We start from the raw sequence: 24,589 nt of genomic DNA, 5'->3' as shown, positions 1-24,589 counted from the left end.
CACGTAGAGCTCAAGGCTTACTCCAAGAACTTCAGGTTTATGCCACTCTTTACACTCACCATCGTGCACAGAGTCATTGAGAGCCTTCTGAGAAGGATCACCCTGTGAGCTGTTTGGGTGGGATTTAATGCCTGTAAATTAAATCAACCTGTGAGAACAAACCATTATAACAGATGTTGGTAATAGTAACTTCTCAAGGTTTATTTTTAGCCCTTACTCTGCACCCAACAGGCTGCATGCACCTACACAGTAATAATGCTCGTGACATTGAGCAAGGAATATCAACATCATCTTTATTTTATGGGTGAGAAAGCTGAGGAGCACAGTAGTTGAGCAAATCACCAGAGCTCACTCTACCAATGAGTGCCTCAAATCAGGATTTGAACACCAGAAATGCTCTCAGCCCCCAGCTATACTATCTTAAATGTTCTATCACTATGTGTTGAATACTGGAAAACTACAAGTAATAAGCATATTTATTTAACTGAACACTGTACAGGATCTAGCTTTTGCTTCAGGTTGCTTTTTTTAAAAAAAATTATTAACCTATACATTTGTTTCCTTAGTCCAAAGAACATTTTAAGATAATGGAATAATCAGCCATTGGTACGTAGGAATCTGGGCATAAAAACCTTAGTTATAGCCACCTGCCCTCTTGCGCAGATCCAGTAGCCCTGTCCACATAGAACACCATGTGAATGATGCCCCCATTCCAGAGTGGTACAGAGCACTGGCCCGCTTGTTAGTCATTGGCTTTGTCAAAAAATTTGTCTTTATCAAACAAATACGTTGTGTCTTTTTCATACTAGTTACATTTAGTCCTCTGCCTCCAAATTCTGCTCCTATACATATTTGACACAAAGAGATGTCAATAAATGTTTTGACACAGTTGTTATGTCTACCTTAAGTGTGAGGATTTCAGATTGGTGAACTTCGTGCCCATAAATATGTTTGTTTTTCATGTTTGTACAGAAATCCAAGGTTGATTTCAGGATCAAATCCTTGGTGAAAATTCAGTGTATCATTTTTTAATTAATGGGGATTTCTCCAAAGACATCTTTTGTGTCTATTGTATTAGTGTTAATAATGTAATTGTTACTATGGCTAATTCCGAAATGTTGCCCAAGTAATCACCATAGTCTGCTGCCTTTAAAGTCTTTGGGAAAGCAGAAGCACTGTGTTTATAAACTTGCTCATATGAGATTAATTCAGAAATTCACTTAATCTTCTGCTCTTGACTTCAAAATCTATCTCCTGGTAAGGAAGGAGAAGAAGGAGAAAAGCATCTGCGCTATCACTTGTCAGGAAATGAAAGGAAGAAATGAAATACACTCAAAATAAAGTAATAAAGCGGAAACATGATTTCTTTACCTGAAGTGCCATTACCTTAAGACACTGTTCATATTGTAGGTAAAGAAATGCTTACCTACTCTCTACAGATGATATTCTATCCCTTACCATCATTACTCTTCATGAGGAGGTGGGCATACTTATTGGAAAATGACTTAGATTGTTTCCACGTTCTTTGGAGTATCTCATGTAAATTCATTAGTAACTCTGGAACCATCTACTATGCATTTAAGTAATGAAAAATGTATTAGTTTCAGTACACAAATGTATTAGCTTCCACTCTGTAGTTAAATGAAAAATGTATTAGCTCTACATATAAATGTATTAACATTCACTCTAGCATTTTTCTCTTAGACGTTACTCCACTTGAACTAGTCTGTAATGCAAACACTGCTTAAAGCCTCAATGTTGGAGAATTTTACTTTAAAAAATCTCTTAAGTAGCAAAAAATATTTGTGTGTACAGTGGCATCTGTGTATTGTGAAAAAAAAGATTCCTTCATAAGAAAGTGCTGTTTCATTACATATTCACTGATAGTTTTGTGTTAGATGTGAAAAAAGGATATTATTTTTAAAAATCTATAAATGATTACATACCTTAATCATTTGAAATTTTTAAATCTAGAATTGGGAGATAAAGATATTCTTTTGAGTGGAAAGACATAGCATGGGCTGCTGAGTTATTGAAAGGATACACTTTATGCAGTAACTATATACATCTGTACGATATATCATTCTGCATTATCCAAAAGAATTTTTTTTAATTTTCATGAATTTCTTTTCTGTTAAACCATGTTGCTGTCCTAAGTTTAAACTGACTCATTTCCTACCTGTTCAGTGCCACCATTATTGATAACTTTTAAAATGTCTTCCCTTCCACATGTCCTTGAAAAATAGTGTGTTACGTTTGATGGTTGATCTGGTAATCCAATGAAATATAAAAGTAAAGTTACAAATAACGTGTGAGATATTAAAACATAACTTGAAATCAGAATATGTCCTTCTAATTTTTCTGATTCCCACATTTTTTTTCTTCATTAACAATTTAGTCATGACTTACCTCCCACTAAGCTAGAGTTTGGAAATGAACATGTCAAGGGCAGAAGGGTTGTGCTGTGAATATTTACATACATACTTATGATGCCCATATAACTTCCATCCCATGTGTCTACTTGCACCTTCATCATGGAATAACTGGATCCCAATTCTCTATTCCTTTGTTCTCCATTGGTTTTTGGAAGCTCCCACAAAGCATGACTTAAAAGTGCCCACAAAGGACTTGTTATGGGGAAGGTCACCCAGCATCTGCCTGGCCTTCTCCTACTCTGCTTTCTGGCCGTGGTTTGAGCTTGCAAATTCTTTAGCCTTGTTGGGAGTTGCCACCACTCCTCAGGAAAATGAGGACAAGAGAACTAATCACAGATGTTCTCAGTACTTCCTGTCATCAGGCATCAGGATATACTCCATCCCCTCACCTCTATCTCCTCTGCTGAACAACAGTGAATATACCTCTTTAAATTAGACATAGAAAGTAGGATATTGGTGGCCTGTTAGGGACTGCACAGTATTTTCCAGAAGTCTGACACTCACACCTGATAGAGAGACCTGCTAGCCTCAAAAGAGAGGAAAAACCAGGAAAGGCTTGTCTCTATACCTTAAGTTATCTGAGTTAACTTGGAAATGAAGTTGTTTGCAACATTAAGAAAAATATTTTGTAAAGCATTTTGTTATTGGGCAAGTTCCAAACTCTCAAACCTAAACTCGTAACTTATTATTTTAAAACTGCCCCCAAGTCCTCATAACAACAATGAAATCCAAACAAGCTTTTAAAATCCTATCAGGATCACAAGCACACGGTTTTTAAAAAGCATCAAATTTTGTGTAGAATATTTTCTGTTTCATTCAAATGCATTTGCTCCTTACCTCTAGGACAAAACAAAATTAACTTTCTCAAGGGCGTTTGCTTTAGAATTAACAGTACTTCCCCATATGTATCTCTACATAGGTTTTTAATTATTTTAATTATTTAAATGTAGGGCAAATTTTCTATTTTCTTTACATACATAGGATTTAAAAAAAAAAGTGCATATGCTAGGGTCCTTCACCCTATTTCTACAACAAGCAGAATACATATATTTGGGTTACTGTATAATGGAAGGGACCAAGGGCCCTGTCATCCCAGGATTGGTCTCTACCTCAACGGGAGATATCACTAACCTATGAAACCAAGTCAGCTGTCAAAGTCTCCTGGGATTTGCATTCATGTTCCTGCCTATTGCCAAATTGCTCCTTCAACTCCTACAAAGCCCTGGTTCTTGGCCATTCTCTTGGAATCAACTACAGTTGTCCATAGGCATGTGATAAAGGGCTCTCTACCTACTGTCTGATGTCTGTTTAGACATGTCACCTGATACCATGCCTACTGTTGCCTAAATACATTTCCTCAACTAGCCCCCAACAGCAGAAGTTGTCCTTACTGATCATTTATCTAACACCTGATCTGAATTTGATCACTAACCTACGCGTTGGAATAGAAAAAGCCAGGATTTGGAAGTCATACTTGGAATCAAAATCCATTTCACTTTTCACCTGTATGACCTTGGAGAAATTGCTAATCCCTTCATCTATAAATTCTCTGTCTACAATAGAAGTAGATAAATGATAGGTCTTTAATGAGTTATATGTGTGAAATGTCAAGTATAATGCAACACATTTTGTAGGAATGTAACACGTGGTAACTATTGTTTTCTTGCTTCACTTTAAATTCCAGTTCACTGGATAAATTTCTCCATTTGCTTCTTCCTCATAGTGCCCTTCTCATTTGGCCTCCAATTCATGACTGTAGATTCTCCAAATCTTTGAGCTTATTTTGGAGGGTCCCTTGATCAATATACAGTACAGTGGTTTATAATAAAAAATCTATAGATCTTGGGGCTCCTGGGTGGCTCAGTCGGTTAAGTGTCCAACTTCTGCTCAAGTTATGATCTCAAGGTTCATGAGTTCTAGTCCTGTGTAGGTCTCTGTGCTGACAGCACTGAGCCTGGTGCCTGCTTCAGATGCTGTGTTTCCCTCTCTCTCTGCCCCTCCCCAACTCATTTTCTCTCTCTCTCAAAAATAAATAAACATTAAAAAAAGGAAGAAAGAAATATATAGATCTTACAGAAGGTCTTCATCTTTCTTTCTGGCACAGAACTCCAAAAACCCTAGGAATTTCCTAAGTGATAAGAGTAATAATAGTGTTTTAATATACATAACAAACCCCTAGCCGGCACACCTGAGTTTATGCTAATGAGGTGACTTTTTAAAAGCACCAAAGATGAGGCTGGTTGCCAGGGGAACCATCCCTGTGACTGGATGATTGGAACTTTCAGTCCTGAACCTCCAGGGAGCTGAGAGGGGCTGGAGGTTGAATTGATTGCCTATATATGATTGACATGTGCAGATAGGAGAGAGCAGCACATTCTGTGCCCTTTCCCCATTTACCCTGTGCATTATTTTTATCTGGTTATATCCTTCTATACTAAATGGAAATCTGGTAAGTAAGATGTTTTTCCAAGTTCTGAGGTAGGGGTCATTAGAACATATGATCTATAGCTGATCAGTAAGAAACACAAGTGACAACCTGGTCTTGCTACTGGCATCTGAAAGGGGGCACCCCTGTAGGAATGAGCACTTAACCTGTGGAATCTGGAACCATCTCCAGAGAGATAGTGTCAGAATCGAGTTGACTTGTAGGATCCCTGGTCAGTGTCCCTGGAGAACTGAGTTAATTGTAACCCCGCACACATTGGAACTGGGTGCAGAATTAATAAAAAGCCTTTCTCTCTGTTTCTGACCTCACCTTCATACTTTTGGTTTCACATGATTCAGTGTTGTGACCCTGTCGCCCAACGTAGTTTTAGCAAGAAAAGGTTTTCATAACCATAAGATGTAATTATACCTTAAAAATGTTTTTTGAGGAAAGATAGCATGAGCCAGGGTAAGGGTAGAGGAAAAAGGAGAGAGAGAAAATCTTAAGCAGTTTCTATGCCCAGCAGAGCCAGGCTCAGGGCTTGATATCATGACCCTGAGATCATGACCTGAGCTGAAATCAAAAGTAGGACGTTTAACCAACTGAGCCACCTAGGGGCCTCTGCCTTAAACAGTGTTAAGCCCTTCCAGTTTATGAGTGAATTTTATTTGTATCAGATAAGAAACAGCAAGGTGTACAAGTTGACAATTTTTGGAGGAAATAAGCATTTGTTTCTCTTTTTTCACTTTTAGATGTGCATGCACACATGTCATTATGTGAAAAAAAAAACCCTGCAAAATCAATAAACTTTGATATGAATTCATTGTTTTTACTGTAAATACAACTCTAAAACCATAGCAGAGTGAATTTCTGTGTATGAAAACAAATGTAGTTGATGAAGCCGTTTAGCTAGACATTATGGAGTTTGATATCTTAATAGGCATTTCACACTCAACATGTTGACCTCATTGCCTCATTTTCTCCCCTAAACCAATACCCTTCTCCATATCCAATGATGACAACTTTATCCTTCCCACTGTGTAGACCAAAAACTCGAGATTCCTCTTGGATTCCTTGCTTTCTCTCATGAATTTTGGCCAATGTGTGCCTTTATCTTTAAAATATATTCAAGGGGCCCCTGGGTGGCTCAGTTGGCTAAGTGTCCAACTCAGGTTGAGATAGACTCATGTAATGATCTCAGATTTGTGGAATCAAGTCCTGCATCAGGCTCCGAGGTCAGTGTGGAACCTGCTTAAGATTCTCTCTTTCTCTCCTCCGTCCCTTCTTTTCTACCACTCTGGCTCTCTATCTCTCTCTCCCTAAAAGAATATATATATTTGAATCCAGCTGTTTTTACCCCCCTTCTATACTGCCCTCCTAACCTGAGGCACTGGCAAGCATCTCTCTCTTCCAATACTAAACTATCTTCCTAACTGGTCTCCCTTTTGCTTTCTACATTCTCTTCTACAGTCTGGTTTTCTTGCTTCTACTGTCTACTCTATACAGTTCCTTCTCAACACAGCTATACGAATAATTATTTTAAAAAGCAAACCAGAACCTGCCATTCCTCTGTTCAAAACTTGCGTTGACTCCCTATTTCACTCTGAGCAAAGCCATAGTCCTCCTGACAGCCTGCACTGTGTGACCTGTAACTGCACCTGTACTGCCTCCCCTCTCATAACTAGCTTACTCCTCTCCTCCTGATTCTAGTCTGTCCCACCTAGAAACACCCAGACTTTACCCACGTTTACACCTTGGCTCTTACTATTGTCTGTGTGATCTGCTCTTTCCTCATATACATTATTGGCTAACTTCATCTCTTCTGCCAGCTTCATTCACAGCTCACCCTCTCTCTGAGACCTATCCTGAGTACTACATATTGTACTGTTGCCTTACCATGCTCATGGGTCCCTTTATCCTGTTCCATGTTTACTTTTTTCTATAACATTTATAAACCTCTCACATACTATTTATTTTACATATTATATTTGTTTATTGTATCTTTTTTCCTCTTAAAATAGAAGCCCTTTAAAGACAGTCATCTTTGTTTTATCTGCTTATGTATCCCTAGCAGCAAGAATAATGTGTAGCACAGAGCAGGCACTTAATAAATACTTAGTGAATGAAAACGTGAATGAATAAATGAAATATTCTGTCAAATAAATTCGTTTTCATATGTTTAATGCATTAGTGTTTTGTTGGATGGAAGGTTTGTTACTACTGCTATTTCTATGTGAAGTTGAAATACAGAAGGAAAAATCAGATCTCACCAGTTATCTGCCTTTGCACAGATAAAGCCAAATGATTGAATGCTTGACTGAGTTAAACTGGTTGTTTAGACATTCTCTAAGTAATAGCTTAAGGAAAAACTAAGCTATTTGACTTCTACCCCCTCTCCTTACTAGAGCTAGAATTGTCAAAATGACATATAATACACACGTGGTTTTTAAGGAACTTAGTTAATTGAATTCATTGAACCAAAAATACTCACAGTGAAAATCATGAACATTTGTATGTAAAACAAAATCTGTTTTTGTCTGACTTAAAGAGGATGTGGCTGGGGGCTAAAGGATTACAAACAAGTAGGAAAATCATCTGACATAGTTTTTTGTTTTGTTTTGATTTCATGCAAGCTTTCTATTCTTTGAAATAACAGTATTTGGAAATTCTTTACATGATGTTCAAGTGTGTGGTAAGTTGAAGAGTTTAAATGGAGTAACAGAAGCAAATACTAGCATATCATACATGAGAACTACCATAGAAGCAACAGAGCAAATCCTGAGTTCTGTAAAAATGCTCTACTTTGTAGGAAACCACATACTCTATTTTCAGAGATTTGGAAGGTCATTTATAGGTTAGCCTGGAAAGAATAAGGTCTTCCACTTAAAGGAGATAAGCAATTTTTGTACAGAAATATGTCTAGCATAGATTATATAATCAGGAAGGAGTGGGTTTGTGGAAAGAATAGGATGTGAAAGAGGAAAAAAATGTGAAGAATCACTTGTTCCTCTTAGGGAAAGGAAGGTCAGGTAATGGCAAATATCACTTAGAAACACTTGCAAAGCTAAACAGGGACTGCAATAGAAATAGCTAGATTTAAGAACAGCTCTTAAATGCTGAGGGCAGTTTATGTGTAAGTATACATCTATAAAACACATATACACACATATGTTTATAACTTACACACAGTGTATGTGTATATGAGAAACACTAGGAGGATCCTTGATCAAAAATATTAGCATCACTATTCAACCCTTGATATTAAATTTTCCATTACTGATGGGTAATTCCTTTATTGCTGAATTTTGAAAACAGTAAAGCCCTTGTAATGACGGAACTATTACTAGGATTATATGTCCCATCAAAACCTCTTTTTAAATGTGTCACTTTTGTTAGGTCTCTTTCCTCCCTGATTGCAGGCAGCATTAGAGTGCTGGGCAGGGGGTAAGATGAGAAGAGAATAAGAGTGATTAACAGGAAGAAAGAAAAATTAGAGGGTGGTCATGAAGGCTTTTTGATTTCTCAATTCTGCATTGTCACAGCACAAAGAGGAATTCTGGCAGATTTTTCATTACAAATTAGTGTGTTCATTAATACCCCCAAATAAATGTGATACACTATACCAAGTGTGTGTGTGTGTGTGTGTGTGTGTGTGTGTGTGTGTGTGTTTTTAAATACAATGAATACAACCAATTTTAAATGCTTTAATGTGCTTGACCACTGCCAGATCTTTCCATTGATTATGATAGGTAGTTCCACTGTAGCAGGTCAGTATTAAAATCCCTTTGAGTATATCTATAAATAGATTGGAAAGAATTTGTGTATATTTTATCAATATTTCCCAGGGAGTAGGTATTATTCACATATTTCAAAGAGACATGAAAGGCGGAGACACTTAGATTGTCCAGAAATCAGGCTTTGCTTTAAAAAATCTAAGTTATTTTATTCATGACTCTAGGAGATACCTGATTAAAGTAATCTTGACATAGATCAAATAAGTAAAATCTCCCATGGATAATGTTAAATTCATCAACTTTGGTCCTACTGACCTCACCCACCCCCAACATTTTCAGTCTTACTATTAAAATTGGTCCACATTTTCTTTTCAGTTGATATTTTTACACTTCATCTTTAGGATGCACCTGGTTTGCATTCCTGGTTACATATTGTTACTCTGAATAGTCCCCCAGATTGTGGCAAAGACTGTAGCACAATGAGGTACAATGCAATTTGGTATCCTGGAGGTGAATTTTAAAATATTCTTTGTTGGTTTGCCAAATTTTATTTGATGTCAGCAAGGAAAATTGTTGAGAAGCTAGGATTGTATCATAACCTGTATCAACAGATGGAACTTTAAAAGCCAGTCAGATTGCAAGCCATATTTGTATTATGTTAAATAATATATTTAATTACATCAGTACTTCCTTCACACCTTAACTTCAGATGGATCCCAAAATAATTTCATGAAAACTTGGGGAAGAAGACATTCTCATTCCTCAAATAAACTCCTTAGATTATACAAAGTATATTGTCCTCCTCTGGTGCTAATGGCTTCCATCCTGACCATATTTTATATAGGTATGTAAACTTAGACACAGGTATGCATATGCATTTTCTGTGTATATTTTGACCAAATCTAAAACATTTAGCTTTCCCGTCTCTCACTAACTTTCTCCCCAGCTTCTCTCCTCTTGCCCAGTGAGCACACCTATATTTATTTCTGCAATTAGAAAATAAAAACTTTGTGTTTTTCCATTCTTCTGCCTTTATTTCTGCTATTTCTTCCTCACCTGTCTCCATTTGTTAAAACTCTGCCTGTACTTCAGGACCCAAGAGACATACTGTGTTCTCATTGCTTGGACGCCATTCAGACTCCACTAACATACACACAGCTCTATGATTTGGAGCAAGTGACCCAGCCACTCTAAACCTGTGTCCTCTTCTGGAAAAGAGCAATGATAATAGTACTTACCTCCTAGGGCAGATGTGATTATATTGAAATAATCCCTTTAGAGCACTGCATACAATACCTGTCACACAGGAAGTGCTTAAACAATGGAAGCTGAGCTGTGTCATCTCCATGGAGCCCTTTTTATCCTCACATGTTAATCTCTTCCTCTCAAGTGACCTAATAGTGCTTTGCTGTTAGAAACCTTTTACTGAATTGTGTTTTCTAGTCCGGTGGCTTGTGTACTTGCCTGGCTTCTGTGTTACTGAGCATTTGCAGAGCTTCTACAATGCAAACACTGCTTGATGCTCAGAATATGGTAGTGAAAACACAGGCACAGTATCTCGGCTTACCTTCTATCTGGAGAGGACAGATAATGAAAAAGTTAATAGATAAGTGGCATAATTTGAGATGGTGATAAGGGCTAGGAAGGAAATAAAAGAGCTGATATGGTAGTTACTATTTTTGTTGGTATGATTGGAGCTATATTACTACGAGTAGAGTGAGACCATACTATTGCTTGAGTGCCTCTTTCGACTCCCTGACTGCCCCTGTCTAAGGTCATAGACATTTTATAAAAAGTTGCTTCAGCTGCAGCTTAGGGAACTTCTCTGGAAGCTGTGTCCTCCCTCTTATTCAAATTCATTTGCTCTAATCAGATTTAAACCTATTTTCTCCTTACATCTGATCGCTCCATTGTGTCTTCCATGCTATTCAGATTGAGGCTACTGTCGGCCTGGCATTGATTTCAGGTTTCTCCCAAGACACTTTCACTAGTTTAGATCCTCTGTGATTCCATGTACTGTAGCTGGGCAGCAGGAGCCCAGAGCCAGGACACCTGTTCTGGGCCCTGCCTCCACACTTAGTGTTCCTTCTTGCCAATGAGCGAAAAGTAGATAAGGAATCCCCTAAGGGAAGTTCTAATTATCTCCCCAAAGAAAAGAACTTGGGGGTAGAGAAACTCAACAACAGTATCAGCTGTCATTGCTGACTTTTATTTTAGAGATTAAAAAGGGATTCATAACACTTGTCCTTGTAATAAAATAGAAGATAAGTTTCCTTTGGATAAATCATTCTACAGACTTCTTTACCACAAGCTGCATAGATTTTGGTTTCTAATATACTTACTATATTAACAGCTCTTTTCAGAACCTCTCCTGAGACTCAGAGCCAAGGATGAATGCTGATGACAAAGGGAGATTATACATGTCTCTTGACATGCTCATTCTTTCTGTCCACCTGTCTTTTGTCAGCTCATCTGTCCATCCTTCTGTCTCTCACTCATTTAAATATGTTCTTTATTCATGTACTTTTCTAGAAAATACCTGTAAATAAACCTAAGAAGACTAAGAAGAGTAAGGTGGAATTGGATTCTGGGGTTGAATCCATGGATCTGACTCTCTCCATTATCTCTTTGGTCTGTCTGTAAAAAAGTCACAGAAACATTTGGGCTCTCTGAATACAGTCATTGAAAATGGATCCAATCTTACTGTGGCTAACCCTGAGAATAGTCTAGATATTTCTATTTGGGTTATATGTCAGTGCTGCCTAAGGAGAAAATGCAGTGACTCTTCCTGACATTGAGAAAAGCAACTAATCCCTCATCTTGTATTTTGCAAACATCTAGTATTATTCTGCTTGCTCCCAAGGCACAAGCTTCATGAATTAATGCCTCCTTTCACAGTTAAATATTCAAAACTTGTTGAATATATTAAAGATGGGTGGTAGAAGGGGTTACTAAGTTATACTGAAAGCATTTGATTAAATAGATTTGAGAGCCATGGCTAAATTAATAAAAACTGGCACACTTTACCCACTTTTCTTTCTTATTTTTCAGACATGAAAATTGCTCACACTTCAAGTCTAGTCTATGTGAAAGCTTTAAGTGTTTCAGAAATCAGCATGTTCTTATCAATCTATTGTGCTGAGGGGGCAGAGGGAAACCAACTTGTGACATAACTTTTTATGTTCTAGAAACCTGAGAATACCTTATTGTTTATCAGCAGTACAAACAAGTTTCATTGTAAAGAGGTTCTTGTGACAAGATCTGTGAAGAACATTATGTTATTAACTTAGATGTCGGCACTTACCAATATAGCTTTTTCAAGACAATTTTTGTTGGGCTACAGGTGGTTATTTAAGACAATCAATTTACATAGAACAATTTATTCTTTTTTCATGCTGTTAAAGCAAATTGGTATGTAATTAGATTTATATACTGAATAATCTCATTTGCATATCCAATTAATTCTTCCTATTTTAATTTGCTAGGGTTGAATTCACTTTAGTAGTAAAAATAACACTTAAATTATCAAGGCCTCAAATTTTCCTTTGCTGTAATTTGTTCAAGATGTTCCATCTAAAAATTGGTCCCCGGCTTTCTATTCAAAATCTATTGGGAATATGTGAAAGATTTTACTTAAAAGTGCTCGTAGCCAAAAATCACGAACTTGTGGTTTGCCCTTTGTTCTTGATATACAAGGGAAATGGATGGTATAAAGCCACTTCCTGCCTCATTACACAATACTTTTCAGAACCAAGGGAAGTCAGGTTCCAGGTTTTTATCCTCTGACCTATTTTCACATTTCAGAGTATGTTTAAACACAGAAACACATACAAAAATGCTGTCTCTTCCTAAATTATTTATACTTACTCTTCAGTTGTATCCCTTTAACTATTGTGACTTATCACTAAAATAGAAAACGTGTGGCCCTGGAATTCAAACACACCAGCGCTTAATATTTGTTTCTACTTTTGCTGGCTCTGATGGTGGGCAACGTACTTTATCTGAGAGTCAGTGTTCCTCCTCTGTAAAAAAGAGAGTCCCATGCAATGTGCCTTTTAGAATGACTGTGATTGCAAGATATGTAATGTGAAAGTATCTGCTGCTGAGGAGCTGACCATAGGAATCACCAGTAAGCATCGTGTCTGGTCTGTGCTCTCTATATGTGAGCACTAGCAACCGTTCACTTTCAAAGACTCAATAATATTTTTATTAAGCTCAATGAACATGTATTATTGTCATTTTCATTGCCAGACACTTAAAGTCAAGTTGGCTGAGCATTTTTTGTGAGAAACTCTATACCTTACTTTCTTCATTTGTAACCTAGGAATAATAAAGAGTTCCTTTGTCATGGAATGGTGGTCATAACTAAAGGAGTTAGAATGTGTTAAAATCTTGGAATATTTCCTAGTCCATAGTAGGCAGCCAATAAGTATTAACCATTGCTGCCATTGTTATCATCTTGAAAGAATATGCACATGTATCAGAGGATTGTTTTTATCCTTGTCTGTTATCTAGTGTACTAGTTTACCCAGGCTCTCATATCAAAGTGCTGCAGCGTGGATAGCTTAAACGGAAGTTTCTTGTCTCAGTTATGGAGGCTAACCATCCAGGATTGGGATGTTGGCAGGTTTTGGTTTTTCCTGAGGCTTCTCCCCGTGGCTTGCAAAGAGCTGTCTTCGTGCTGTGCCTACAGGCATTTCTCGTATGTGTGTGTGTGTGTGTGTGTGTCCAAATTTCTTCCCCTTATATAAACATGAGTTAAGTTGGATCAGGACCTACGTTTCAATTTAATCGCCTCTTTGAAGGCCCTGTCTCCAAATCACTCACAATTGGAGGTTATGGGGGTATAGCTCCAATCCTTTGAATTTGAGGAAACGTAATTCAGTCCATAACACCAGCGCTTACCTTCATGTGTGGGAGATACCCTGAAGCTTTGCCTTCAGAACACGTACCAGAATGTAAGCATATCTATATCATAAGGTATTTAAGAAGTGTAGATAATCTATGCCTTATTTTAAAAATCTTTGTCCTTTTTCTTTGGCTACAGTTATTCTTTCAAAGCCACATGTTTTTGTTTTTGGGTTTTTTTGTCTCCTCTGATCCTTAGCCTGTGTGTCACACTCATGAAGTAGAAAGATCATAACATTTATGGTTAAGAGACTTAGGTTTACATACATGTTTGCTGATTACTGTACACATATACATACTACTCAAGTATACATACAAGGATTATGTATTATGTATAATTATATAGGTAAGTCGTTTCGCCTCTCTGATACTTTCTTTACTTACCTGCAGAAGGTGACACAAAAACTGATAAACCAAGACAGGGCTGGGAAAAGAACTTTGCAACTTCAAAACTTCTGTACAGGTGGCTGCTTACTGGAAAAGCAATATTAATTACATTGTCTCTTTTGCAATCGTTGTTAGTTTACAGTTATTACATGGATTTAATGGTCATTTTAGGAAATATATTTATTTCATTGCTAAAGCAGTAATTCTACAATTTAATGCAGTTTTATTCTGAATTTTTTCTTAAAAAACCAGATAACTGTAATTTGTAGTTGAAACTAAAGCAAATTGTAGTGTTCTGCTGTATGCCCATTTTAAAATACAAATCTTTCCCAGTCATCACTGAGTATATATAACAACTGCTTAGCAAATGCTCTAAAGATCTTTTTTGTTTTAGTCAAAATTCACTTTCCCTTTGGAACCACCATCTACATATTATGTTAATGTCCTCTGCACTATTTGGAATGCCTGTGTCCTGTGATTCTGTGGGTAGCTTTCAAATAGCCTACAAACATTTAAAAACTACACCAGTTTCTTCATTTCAATTTGGAAGATGAGCAAATTTTTATACATGAGATTAGAAAGGCTTAGAATTTTATAAGTTGGAATGATTTTAAACTAATCTGATTCATTTGTGATCCTGTTACTAGATCCTTTACATTAGAAAAGAAGTATACCAGAGTCTTTTATTATCATAGAGTGGCTGGCCAGGTCTACAAAATCAACCACGCTCGTCCAGTCGTTTCCTTTGTCATGGCTTCCCATCAGCTCGAGAAAGAACTCACGAGTGGCCATTGTAACCTCTGCTCCACATGGCCACACCTTGCATGTCTTCACCCCATCTGAGAGCCTCCTTTCTTGGAGTGGGGGAATAGGCCTGGGATGAGTGGATAATTTCTTAGGACTCTGTCTGATTCATTTCTTCTCCCTGTGATCTCTTTGTATATTTAACCCATGGGTTTCTTTAATGCCTTTACTAACTCCCTTCTCTAAAATATTTCTTCTTCTCATAGACCGTCTATGTAGATTGTCAGTCATCCCATTCTATCAGATGCATGTAGACCCACCCTTTTCACTTTTCCAAGAAAGACCTACCATCATATATCCTGGATGGTATGCTGAAAGAAAAACTCTCTTTCTAGGAGGAGTCGTATTATCAAAGCTGCCAAGAAACTTGAAAGCAGAAGAGAGAAAACCTTCTCCAATCATACATTTATTCACAAAACAAATATTTTGTATGTGCCTGTACTTATTACCAAGAATTCTGTCTACAAAGGCAGTTCTTTCCCTGTGGATCTGCTAATCTAAACAGATGCTACCCACACTGGCTCCCCCACACCAAAATATAGTATGTGGGGGACAGAAAATGAGCACTGGCTGCAGTGCAGCTACAACGAGACACAATATCCAACCCAAATCCAGTCCTTACTGGGGTGAGTAGCGGTGGGGTAGAGGAAAAAGAGAGACTTCCCAGAAGATGTGCTACTCTTTCTAGATACAGGGAACTTCACAAAGAAACCTGGGCAAAGGCCCAACAGGTAGAGGGGCATGCCCAACAGTATAAAGAAAGGAAGGAGTAGTACTTGGTGCCAGAGGAACCCCTACCTCAATGTGGTAGGTAGTTGTTGATTGCACACTGATTGTTCACGTGTTCCTCCATCACAGCATGATTCCCAGACTACCCTCGTATTGTTACAGTCTGGCTATTGTTAAAAACATTTATTATGGATATTTTCTTTTGGAATTTTCTTTATGATTTATGTTTTATTCCTCTGAATATTTAAACTTTTGGTAAATCCTTTTCCTTTGGAGTTGTATTTCATTTTTGGCAACAGCTAGCTTTCTATTTTTAGAGACTTACTCAGAGCCAAGTGATAGTAAATGTCAGTGATCATGCTGGGTAACACTGTTTTTGGTCCGAAAATGAATTGTGACTGTAAATTACTAAAGCAAATTTTCTTACATGGCTTATAAATCAGTTCTCTGTACAGTTTAAAAGAGGAGTGTGAAAAGTCATGGGAGATAATATATGTGAAAGCCTTTTTTGTAACCATATATCACTCTATAAAATAAGTCCTTATTTTATTTGTATTCATTATTAAATTATATTTAAACACACTGCTTTAGAACTCAATACATGTTTTAGATTAACTTTTTAACTATTAATATAGTTTCTTTAAAAATTGTTCATTTAGCTGAGGCACCTGGGTGACTCAGTCTCTTAATTGTCCAACTTCAGCTCAGGTCATGATCTCGTGGTTCATGAGTTGGAGTGCCACTTCGCACTCTGTGCTGACATCTCTGAGCCTGGAGCCTGCTTCGGATTTTATGTCTCCCTCACTTTCTGTCTCCCTCTCCTGTGCACGCACTCATGCACGCTCTCTCTCTCTCTCTCAAAAATAAGTAAACATTAAATTTTTTTTTTCACTTAAAAATTGTTCATCTGGTGGTTTCTACCAATCAATGTGTAGATTGAGCTCATTTCAATTTCAGATCTTGAATTTATAGGAAATATGTTAAGAGTATTGTCAAGTGAAGAAACTAAGGCTTATAAAAGAGAAATCAGCAACTTCTTTAAGTTCACAAGGGTAGTAACTGATGGACCAGAGATTATAATTCAAATTTCCTGACCCAAAGTCCATTAATTTTTGTTCTGTCCATTCATGTAGGTCAAATCATTTAGCCTCAAATATTCGTCTTTTTCTCATTTTTTCTCCAAAATCTCTTACCTTCAGCCTCCATTAGCCTACACCAAACCTATGCCCCTTTCCCCTTGTATCCTTCCATCTGTTTTATGATTTAAATAACAAGAAGACCTTCTTCTTGCTTGGTTATTTCCTTTAGATTTCTTCAGTTATTGGTTAAAAATGATGCTCATAGTGGGCACTGGAGAAATGGACTTTTAACTGTTAGAGGTTTTCCCTTATGTAGAAATCAGCTGACCAGTTCTCTATGCCAAATCCAAGATGTGGTTTTGACTTGAGTTCTGAGTGGCTATGTAGGGCCAATGGCAGTTGCAGAACAAGTTTGACAATATTGATACTACATAGGAAAGTGGAGTTTGGTTGTTGTTGTTTCGTTGTTTATTTTGTTTTTGCTTTGTTTCCTTTTGTTTTGTTGTCCTTGCTAGATAAAACTAACCAGAGGCCTTGCTTTCAATTAATTGCTCAATTTCTAATCAGTGGTTGAACTTTAGCTACTCTCTCTACCCCAAAGCTGAGCTACAGGAAATCAAGAGGGATCTGGTAAGGCCACTGAATAAGAGTTCTTCACTGCCTTGACAACTGTCTGTTTGCCATTGCCAACCTCTTTGTTATTTGCTGAGAAGATTGTCTAAGAAAACCCCCTCAAAGTTGAATACCTCTTAAAAATATACAGATTGCAAGTCCCCAGAATAAAAATTTAATTAATCTGCTATGTTCGATATTATATTGTTTATAATCATGATGTTGAAAGAGCATAAAATTTTGGATTTAAGTATATGCTTTATACTTATACATTACTTCTCCATTAAAAGTGCCAGAAACACTTAACACTACTTACATTGATTTTAGGGGAGATGTGTTTCGGGAGATGGCCACATTACCAATTATTTTCTTTTTGTCGTGTCATACAGTTATCTTTTTCCTTCATTTATTTTAAATCCCAAAGTTCAATTTGTTGATAGAAAACATGAAGCAAAGTTTCTGTTTGTGGAAACAGAAGGGAATGTACATGAGGGGAAAGGTGTTTTTGCTTGTTAATTCCATTGCTACAATTTTGTTTTTGTTTTTAGTGCCGTAGGGCAGCAAATTGAGAAGTGTAATAACGCTCTAGCTAGTGTCATATTGTATTTACAGTCAGTTATCATGGATTAAAATGTCTGTGGTGCATAAAGGATTAGGCTCACAACTTCTGTTTAGAATAATGGAAGCTTAATGTCTATTTGCAAACATAGGTTGACTTTACTTCTTTAGCCTAATGTTGCAATAATTCCCACCAACTTTTATGAAGTATATACAAATAGATTCTTAGGAATCTTTTTGTTTGTGTCTTACTTTGTACTTACATAAAGTTTAAAGTTTTAATATTAAAATATTATATGGTTTGGAAGCATAAGATACATACATTTCTGGGGCACCTGGGTGGCTCAGTTGTTTAAGCCTCTGAGTTCAGCTCAGGTCAGATCTCACGTTCGTGGGTTCGAGCCCCGCGTCAGGCTCTGTGCTGACAGCTAGCTCAGAGCCTGGAGCCTGCTTCCTGTTCTGTGTCTCCTTCTCTCTCTGCCCCTCCCCCTCTCATGCTCTGTCACTCTCTGTATCAAAACTAAATTAAAACATTAAAAAAAAAAAGATACTTACATTTCTTTTTCCCCTGTGCTTTTTTTCTACTTTGTATCTCCCATTTTCAAAAGACTTCTGTGGCCAGCATAAGGGTATTATTTTTAAGAATGAGCAAAAATGATGTTATTCTTTTTTAGGCCTTAGTTACAAGCATTCAGCCCTTCCTTGCCATATGTATTTGATGAATGGATTTTTGTTTAGGAAAGAAAATAAATGTTCGGGAAGAGTGTGGGGTTTGATTATATGTTGCTTTATTTGTCACCCTCCCCCCAAAATCCTTTCTAATCCCAGTAAATTTAGGTGAGAGACCTGGATTTTACTTTGTAAGAAAAATTAAAATCTTTAGTCCTTTCTGGAAGGTTTGGGTCATAACTCTTTGCTTCTTCTATTATCTACTTTATGGAGCCAGACATCATGTCCCATTTAACACTGGAGAAATATTTGACCTATTCACATCTTACATGCAACCTACACTCAGGAATTTATAGAATTTTGTGAATCAAGCAAGGTAGCAGTTCACCCCAAAACTCAGATGGCTTTTTCAAAAGACTTTTCCCTAAATAATTACTTTGGATGAAATCTGTAGTCTACACAAAGTGCAAAGTCACACATGGTCACTTTCTTTCTACAATGTCACAACCTCTAAATCCTGAAATTCCAAGCAATTTAGAATATTTTTGTTTTATTCCTTCTCCCTACAGTGTGATACAGAATCTTAATGAGAAGTCTACCTTGCCTTTTGAATCATTAGCTCTGAAGAGAGTTCAGGGATGGAAGACTTGGGAGATTCATAGCACTAACTGCACAGAGGAATCTTGTCTGCTAAAGAATGTGCATGTGCACTATGGCATCACCCAGTGTGTGTGTGCGGCTGGCTTTCTATTTTTAACATTTTTAATGACAAGCTGTCTCTTTGGTTCTGAATGCCCTTCACCTTTCTCAGAATGAGATTGATAGTGAAAAGTTTCTCTACTGTTCTCATACAAGTTGAATTAAGGGTTTTGAATTCTGTTTAAAGTACTACCTCACATGCATTGGTCTCACCTCTGTTCCTGTTTCCTGTTCCCTCTGTATTCTTACATGTAGGGCAGTTCACATAGAATCTGCTAAAAGTACAACACCGTACTGATATGCTTGACTTCTCTATAATACAGACAGAAAAAAGAAGTCTAAAGAATTGAAACAGAGGATTGCACACTACCAAAGCAATGTGAAGTGATGGAACATGAATACTTTGACATATAATAGCCTACTACCTCTTTGCCAGAGGATGCTAAAGAAATGAATATGCAAATCACCACAGTATTACCAAGTTTCTTTTGACTCTTGCTTTCAGGGCAATTCCATGTGGGTTGTTAACTTTAAAATATTTGAAGGACTGTCACATGGAGGAGGAAACTGACTTGTTTGCTGTAGCCCAAGACCTTGGGCACATGGGGAAAACCAAAGGCACATTCTACCTCAGATTTAGGGTATCCTTTCTCATATTTCTAATATGTCTAAAAAGTAGAATGAACTTTCTGGATTGGAGGGGAGGAGAGTGTTTTATTGTGATGAAGATGTTAGGATTGTGGCAGGAATTACTTAAACTATCTGGCAAGAATGTTGAAGAGTGTGAGCAAGTATCCCGTGTAATATTAAAAATAGAATAATTTCTTAAGTTTATTTATTTATTTTGAGAGAGAGAGAGAAAGAGAGCACAAGTGGGCCAGGGGCAGAGAGAGGATCCAGCAGGCTCTGCACTGTCTGTGTAGAGCTCAATGTGGGGCTTGAACTAACGAACCATCAGCTAAAAACAGGAGTCAGATGCCTAACTGACTGAGCCACCCAGGTGCCCTGAACAGAATAATTATGATTTAGGTTATAAGAAAGGGCAGATAGCCTTTCATTCCACTTAGTGATAGTAGACAAGGATATACAAATATCTGAAGACAGAAAAATGTATTCAAAGTCCAAGGAATTGAAGATAATTATAAATGTATGTAAAAGATAACCTAAGGATGATACTTCCTTCCCTTGGAAAGGGAAGTGTGACCAAACCTCACATTAAATTGCCCAGAAGTGTCATCAGATTCCCCTCTGCTCCTGTGTTCAGAGCATGTTTCACAAGTTGTAATCAAGGGTTATTACTACTGATTGAGGTTCAGTTTGTTCCAAGCCCAATTCTAGGGAGACAGCAGCTGTATCTATTCCCCTTTTGAGTCCCGAACTTTAGTACATAATATGGACTAAGTAAGTATCTGTTAGATAAATTAATAAACAGATAGATTTGGGCATTTTTAATGTGACGGAGATTTACTGGGAAACAATCTCAAAAGGGAAGTGTAACTAATTAGTGTTTTGGATTTATATGCTTCCCAGTCGTCACTAGTTATATATAACTATGGGTTGCAGATGCTCTCTAGACTTTTTTTCCTGCCAAAATACTACTTTGCCTTTGGAACCATCATCTAAAAGTTATTTTAATGTCATTTACACTATTTTGGAATGCCTCTATCCTGTGATACTTTCAAAGACTGCGGATATTTGAAAATTTCTCCCAGTTTCTTCATTTGGATTTGTAAGGTATGGCTAGAGGAGCAGTGAGTGGAACTCAGTGGGGATATACAGACACACATGAGAATGGGGATTCAAGTTTCCTACTCAGCTACCTTCCTTTTTCTGGGGTAGAAGGACTGCCAGTTTTATGTAAGTGGTTTTCATCATAGTTCAGGAGAATGGCTCTTTGTGAGTTCTGGTCAGTACTTTTAAATTCAAATGAGCAAGTTCTTTGAAAAATCTATACATAATGCAAAATAATTTAAGATTACAGTGGTTTTCTGATCTTTAAGGTGATCTTAAATAGTTCACCTACTCCTACTTGGCAATAAAAATAGTTTATTTAATGGGACAGCCAACTGTTATGGCTTGGAAAACTATTAAAGACTAAAAATATCTATATAGGTTAATGCCATGAAGTACTTGACCAGACGGGCATATTTTTCCAATTGTGGGGGTAGAAAGTGTCTGTAAACATTTCTGGATGTCAAAAAAAAAGTGAAAATGACCTCTAGCTTTGAGGCACTTATTGAAAACCTATTTTAAATTGAATACACAAGCCAAGATAATACAGGCTGTTTGATAAGAAACATTAGAGAAATCTATAATATGAGGCTTTTTATTATAGGTTTATTACATCAATCTCTCCAGTGGGTAATGGAACTTGTAAATATACTCTTATGTGGGAGTCTCCTTGCGGGCGTTTTATTCATGCTGAACTAAGCACAGCAAACTTATTTGCTGTCAGGGTACATTGAATTTAAGATTAGTATTTATTTTGGTTCTAAGGAGGTTTTGGTTTTGTGAATTGAAAGTTGGATCAGCTGCATGGAAACAAGATGGGACTGCAGGGAGCAGGGGAAGTAAATTAGTTTTTTGTAAATATGCATTCTGTAAACCTAAGTATTCAGTTAGCATGGGATGCGCATGTGTGGTTTCCCAGATGGGTGAGTCATGCATCATGCATCGGATGTGTATGTTTATGGCTCTGCGGTTTGGATAGAAAGACTTTCAAAATAATATGCTGTAGCCACTGTTTTTCAACACAAAGAGTTGTAGGGTGAAAAAAGAAATAAAATAATAATTAATAATAAAGTATTTTTACAAGAGAAATTCTTAACCCCTTTTTGACCAGCGACTTTATTAATTTCATGGGAGCATGTGAATAAATAAAATTCTTCTAGATATTCTGGCTATACTGTAGTTTCCATAAAATGAGAAAATAACATAAACAAATTATTACAACTTGTCTTGACACTGACATTGAGTTTATCAAGTATAGCTCAAGTCACGAGAATGACTTCCCATAGAAATGTTCCCAGAAGTATAACTTGCAACAAGTCATATCCTAAGGGCCAGATTCAGTACCAACTGGCCTACATTGCCACATTTGATACTATTTAATATTTAGATCAGATAATTTAGTATTTGTGTCCGGTGATTATGAAAATAGGTACTACTGATAACTCTCATTTTATGGAGAGGGAAAAGTAAAGGTCAGAGAAGTAAAGCAACTTACTGAAGTTCACACAAATAAATTAAGGGTGGTTCCAACTGTATATACAGTAATGTCATTTCATTATCTACATATTTGTGAGGTAGCATCCTTCCATTTTCTTAAATTTAAGATTTAAATCTTAAATCTAAGTTAAATTAAATCTAAATTTCTTAAATCCATCTTGTATTTCTTATAAACATTTCCATTAAAATATCTCATCATTTCATCTTAACTCCTAATCTAAGAAGTGAGTCGTGTTATGTTTATTTTATCTGAGGGATCTGAGACTAAGAAAGATGAAGTGAGTTGCCCAGAGTAGGTAACTTTTCTTCATCTCAAGACTTTTTTTTTTTAATAAAAAAGCCCACGGGCACCTGGGTGGCACAGTTAAGCAACTGACTCTTCATGTTGGCACAGGTTCATGGGATTGAGCCCTGCATCAGGCTCTGCTCTGACAAAGCTGAACCTGCTTTGGATTCTTTCTCTCCCTCTTTCTCTGCCTCTCTCCTGCTCACTCATGCACTCTCTCTCTTAAAATAAATCAGTAATTAAAAAAAGAAACCAAAAAAGCCAATACTTTCTCTAAGAAACCATTTTAAAGTTTCTAAGATTTGAACCCAGGAGAGGACCAGCTATAACTCATGAATCCATGATTTTAAAAAAAGGACGTAGTGCTCGCTTCGGCAGCACATATACTAAAATTGGAACGATACAGATAAGATTAGCGTGGCCCCTGCGCAAGGGTGACACGCAAATTTGTGAAGCGTTCCATATTAAAAAAAAAAAAGAAAAGAAAAAAATTTAAAAAGGACGTGGTAATGTTTTTAAAATTATGTGCGCCCATGCACACGCGGCCAATATTTTAGTTTTCATGAATTGTATGTGATTTTAAAATACAGTTGTCCCTTGAACAACATAGGCATTAGGAGTACCAATCCCCCATACAGTAGAAAATCTATGTGTAACTTTTGACTCCCCCCAAAACTTAACTAGTTCTAGACAGTTGTTGACTATATCACCTTTACTGATAATGTAAACAGTCAATTGACACATATTTTGTTTGTAATATTGTATACTATATTTTTACAATAAAATAAGTTAGAGGAAAGGAAACATTAAAATCATAAGGAAGTGAAATGCGTTTATAGTACTGTACTGATCAAAGAAGATCAGTATTAGTGGACCCACACAGTTCAAACTCATGTTGTTCAAGCCTGAATGGTGCGATAATAACAGAGAGAATGTTATTAGAAAATAGTACTTTATTGCAGAATAAAATATTGTAAGAACTTTCTTAGAAATAGTAACAGAGCAGGGGGGGAGGGGAAAAAACAAAATAGGAGCAAAGAGTAAATCTGTAGTATCTTGCAGACAGGACCCTAGTTTGCAATGAGGTTTCTGTTCTTACGTTAATGTCCAAGCTGTTCCTTAATTATTATTTACCCTCTCACTCATTTGGTTTGGCTTCCTGAATATAAGGTGGTCAGCCTGAGACCAATGACTTATTCCTTCTTCTTTATCTTTCAAGGTTTTTCATAATATCTGGTGTATATTTGACTTGCACAAGTATTTATTTGTTTTCCTTTGATATGGCAATGACATGTCATCCTCAATGTACATAATCTTTTTGAGAGATACTATATTAAACATGAAAACCTGTGAATTTCTCACAATGTTGCTTTTGTTCCAATGTGTAGAACTGGAAACCTCGTCAAGAATTGTTTGAACAGCTTCATTTTCTCAACTGTACCTTATATATGGAATCCTATTTACGTTTGTATTTTATTGGCTTATAAAATAGCATGACGGTTTGCTGCAAAACCACTGGGCTTTAGAAAAATCTCTATTTACTTGTGACCAGAGAAATTTACATTTCTTCTCAAGCTACTCTGACTGTGAACAGTCTAAGAAGTGACCTCCGTTCACTCGTAAGCATCCAACAGCCTGAAAACTGTAAAGCCATAGCACTTATGGATTTTCCAAGGTCTAAGAACTGCTTTATAAATGATGATAAAACTACAGTAGTATACTCAAACACTTTTAAAAAGAAATAAAGTTATAAGTCTGCAAGGGCTTATTTAAGAAAGATGTACTAATGTCGGGGGCATTGGATTCAGTCACACTGTTACAACAAACAGGTGTTTCATGTGTGAGGAGATAAAGCAGCAAACTGTATAAAATAAACAGCATGTGTTCACCTTAGATAGCCAGGACATTTTACTTTGAATATATTTGTTTCCTGCAACTAGCACACTGCTTTTAAGAATCGACAGGCTGTGTTGTCTGTTTGACAAGTTCTGCATTTGGCCTGCATCAGGCCTGTTTTAACCCTGTCAACAGTCAGT

At 36.8% G+C, this 24,589-nt stretch overlaps 1 protein-coding gene and 1 non-coding gene across 2 annotated transcripts in view; both read left to right on the top strand.

Moving 5' to 3' along the window:
• Positions 1 to 24,589, top strand: part of CNTN4 (contactin 4) — a 474,897-nt gene that overhangs the window by 70,940 nt on the left and 379,368 nt on the right. The window lies entirely within an intron of this gene.
• LOC115275546 lies at positions 22,916 to 23,022 on the top strand. The gene has a single exon (XR_003901617.1). It is a non-coding gene; the product is annotated as a U6 spliceosomal RNA (small nuclear RNA).

This window comes from Suricata suricatta, chromosome 12 (genome assembly GCF_006229205.1).
Source record: "Suricata suricatta isolate VVHF042 chromosome 12, meerkat_22Aug2017_6uvM2_HiC, whole genome shotgun sequence".
NCBI classification, from domain to species: domain Eukaryota; kingdom Metazoa; phylum Chordata; class Mammalia; order Carnivora; family Herpestidae; genus Suricata; species Suricata suricatta.
This window is presented reverse-complemented; position numbering and strand designations above follow the sequence as displayed.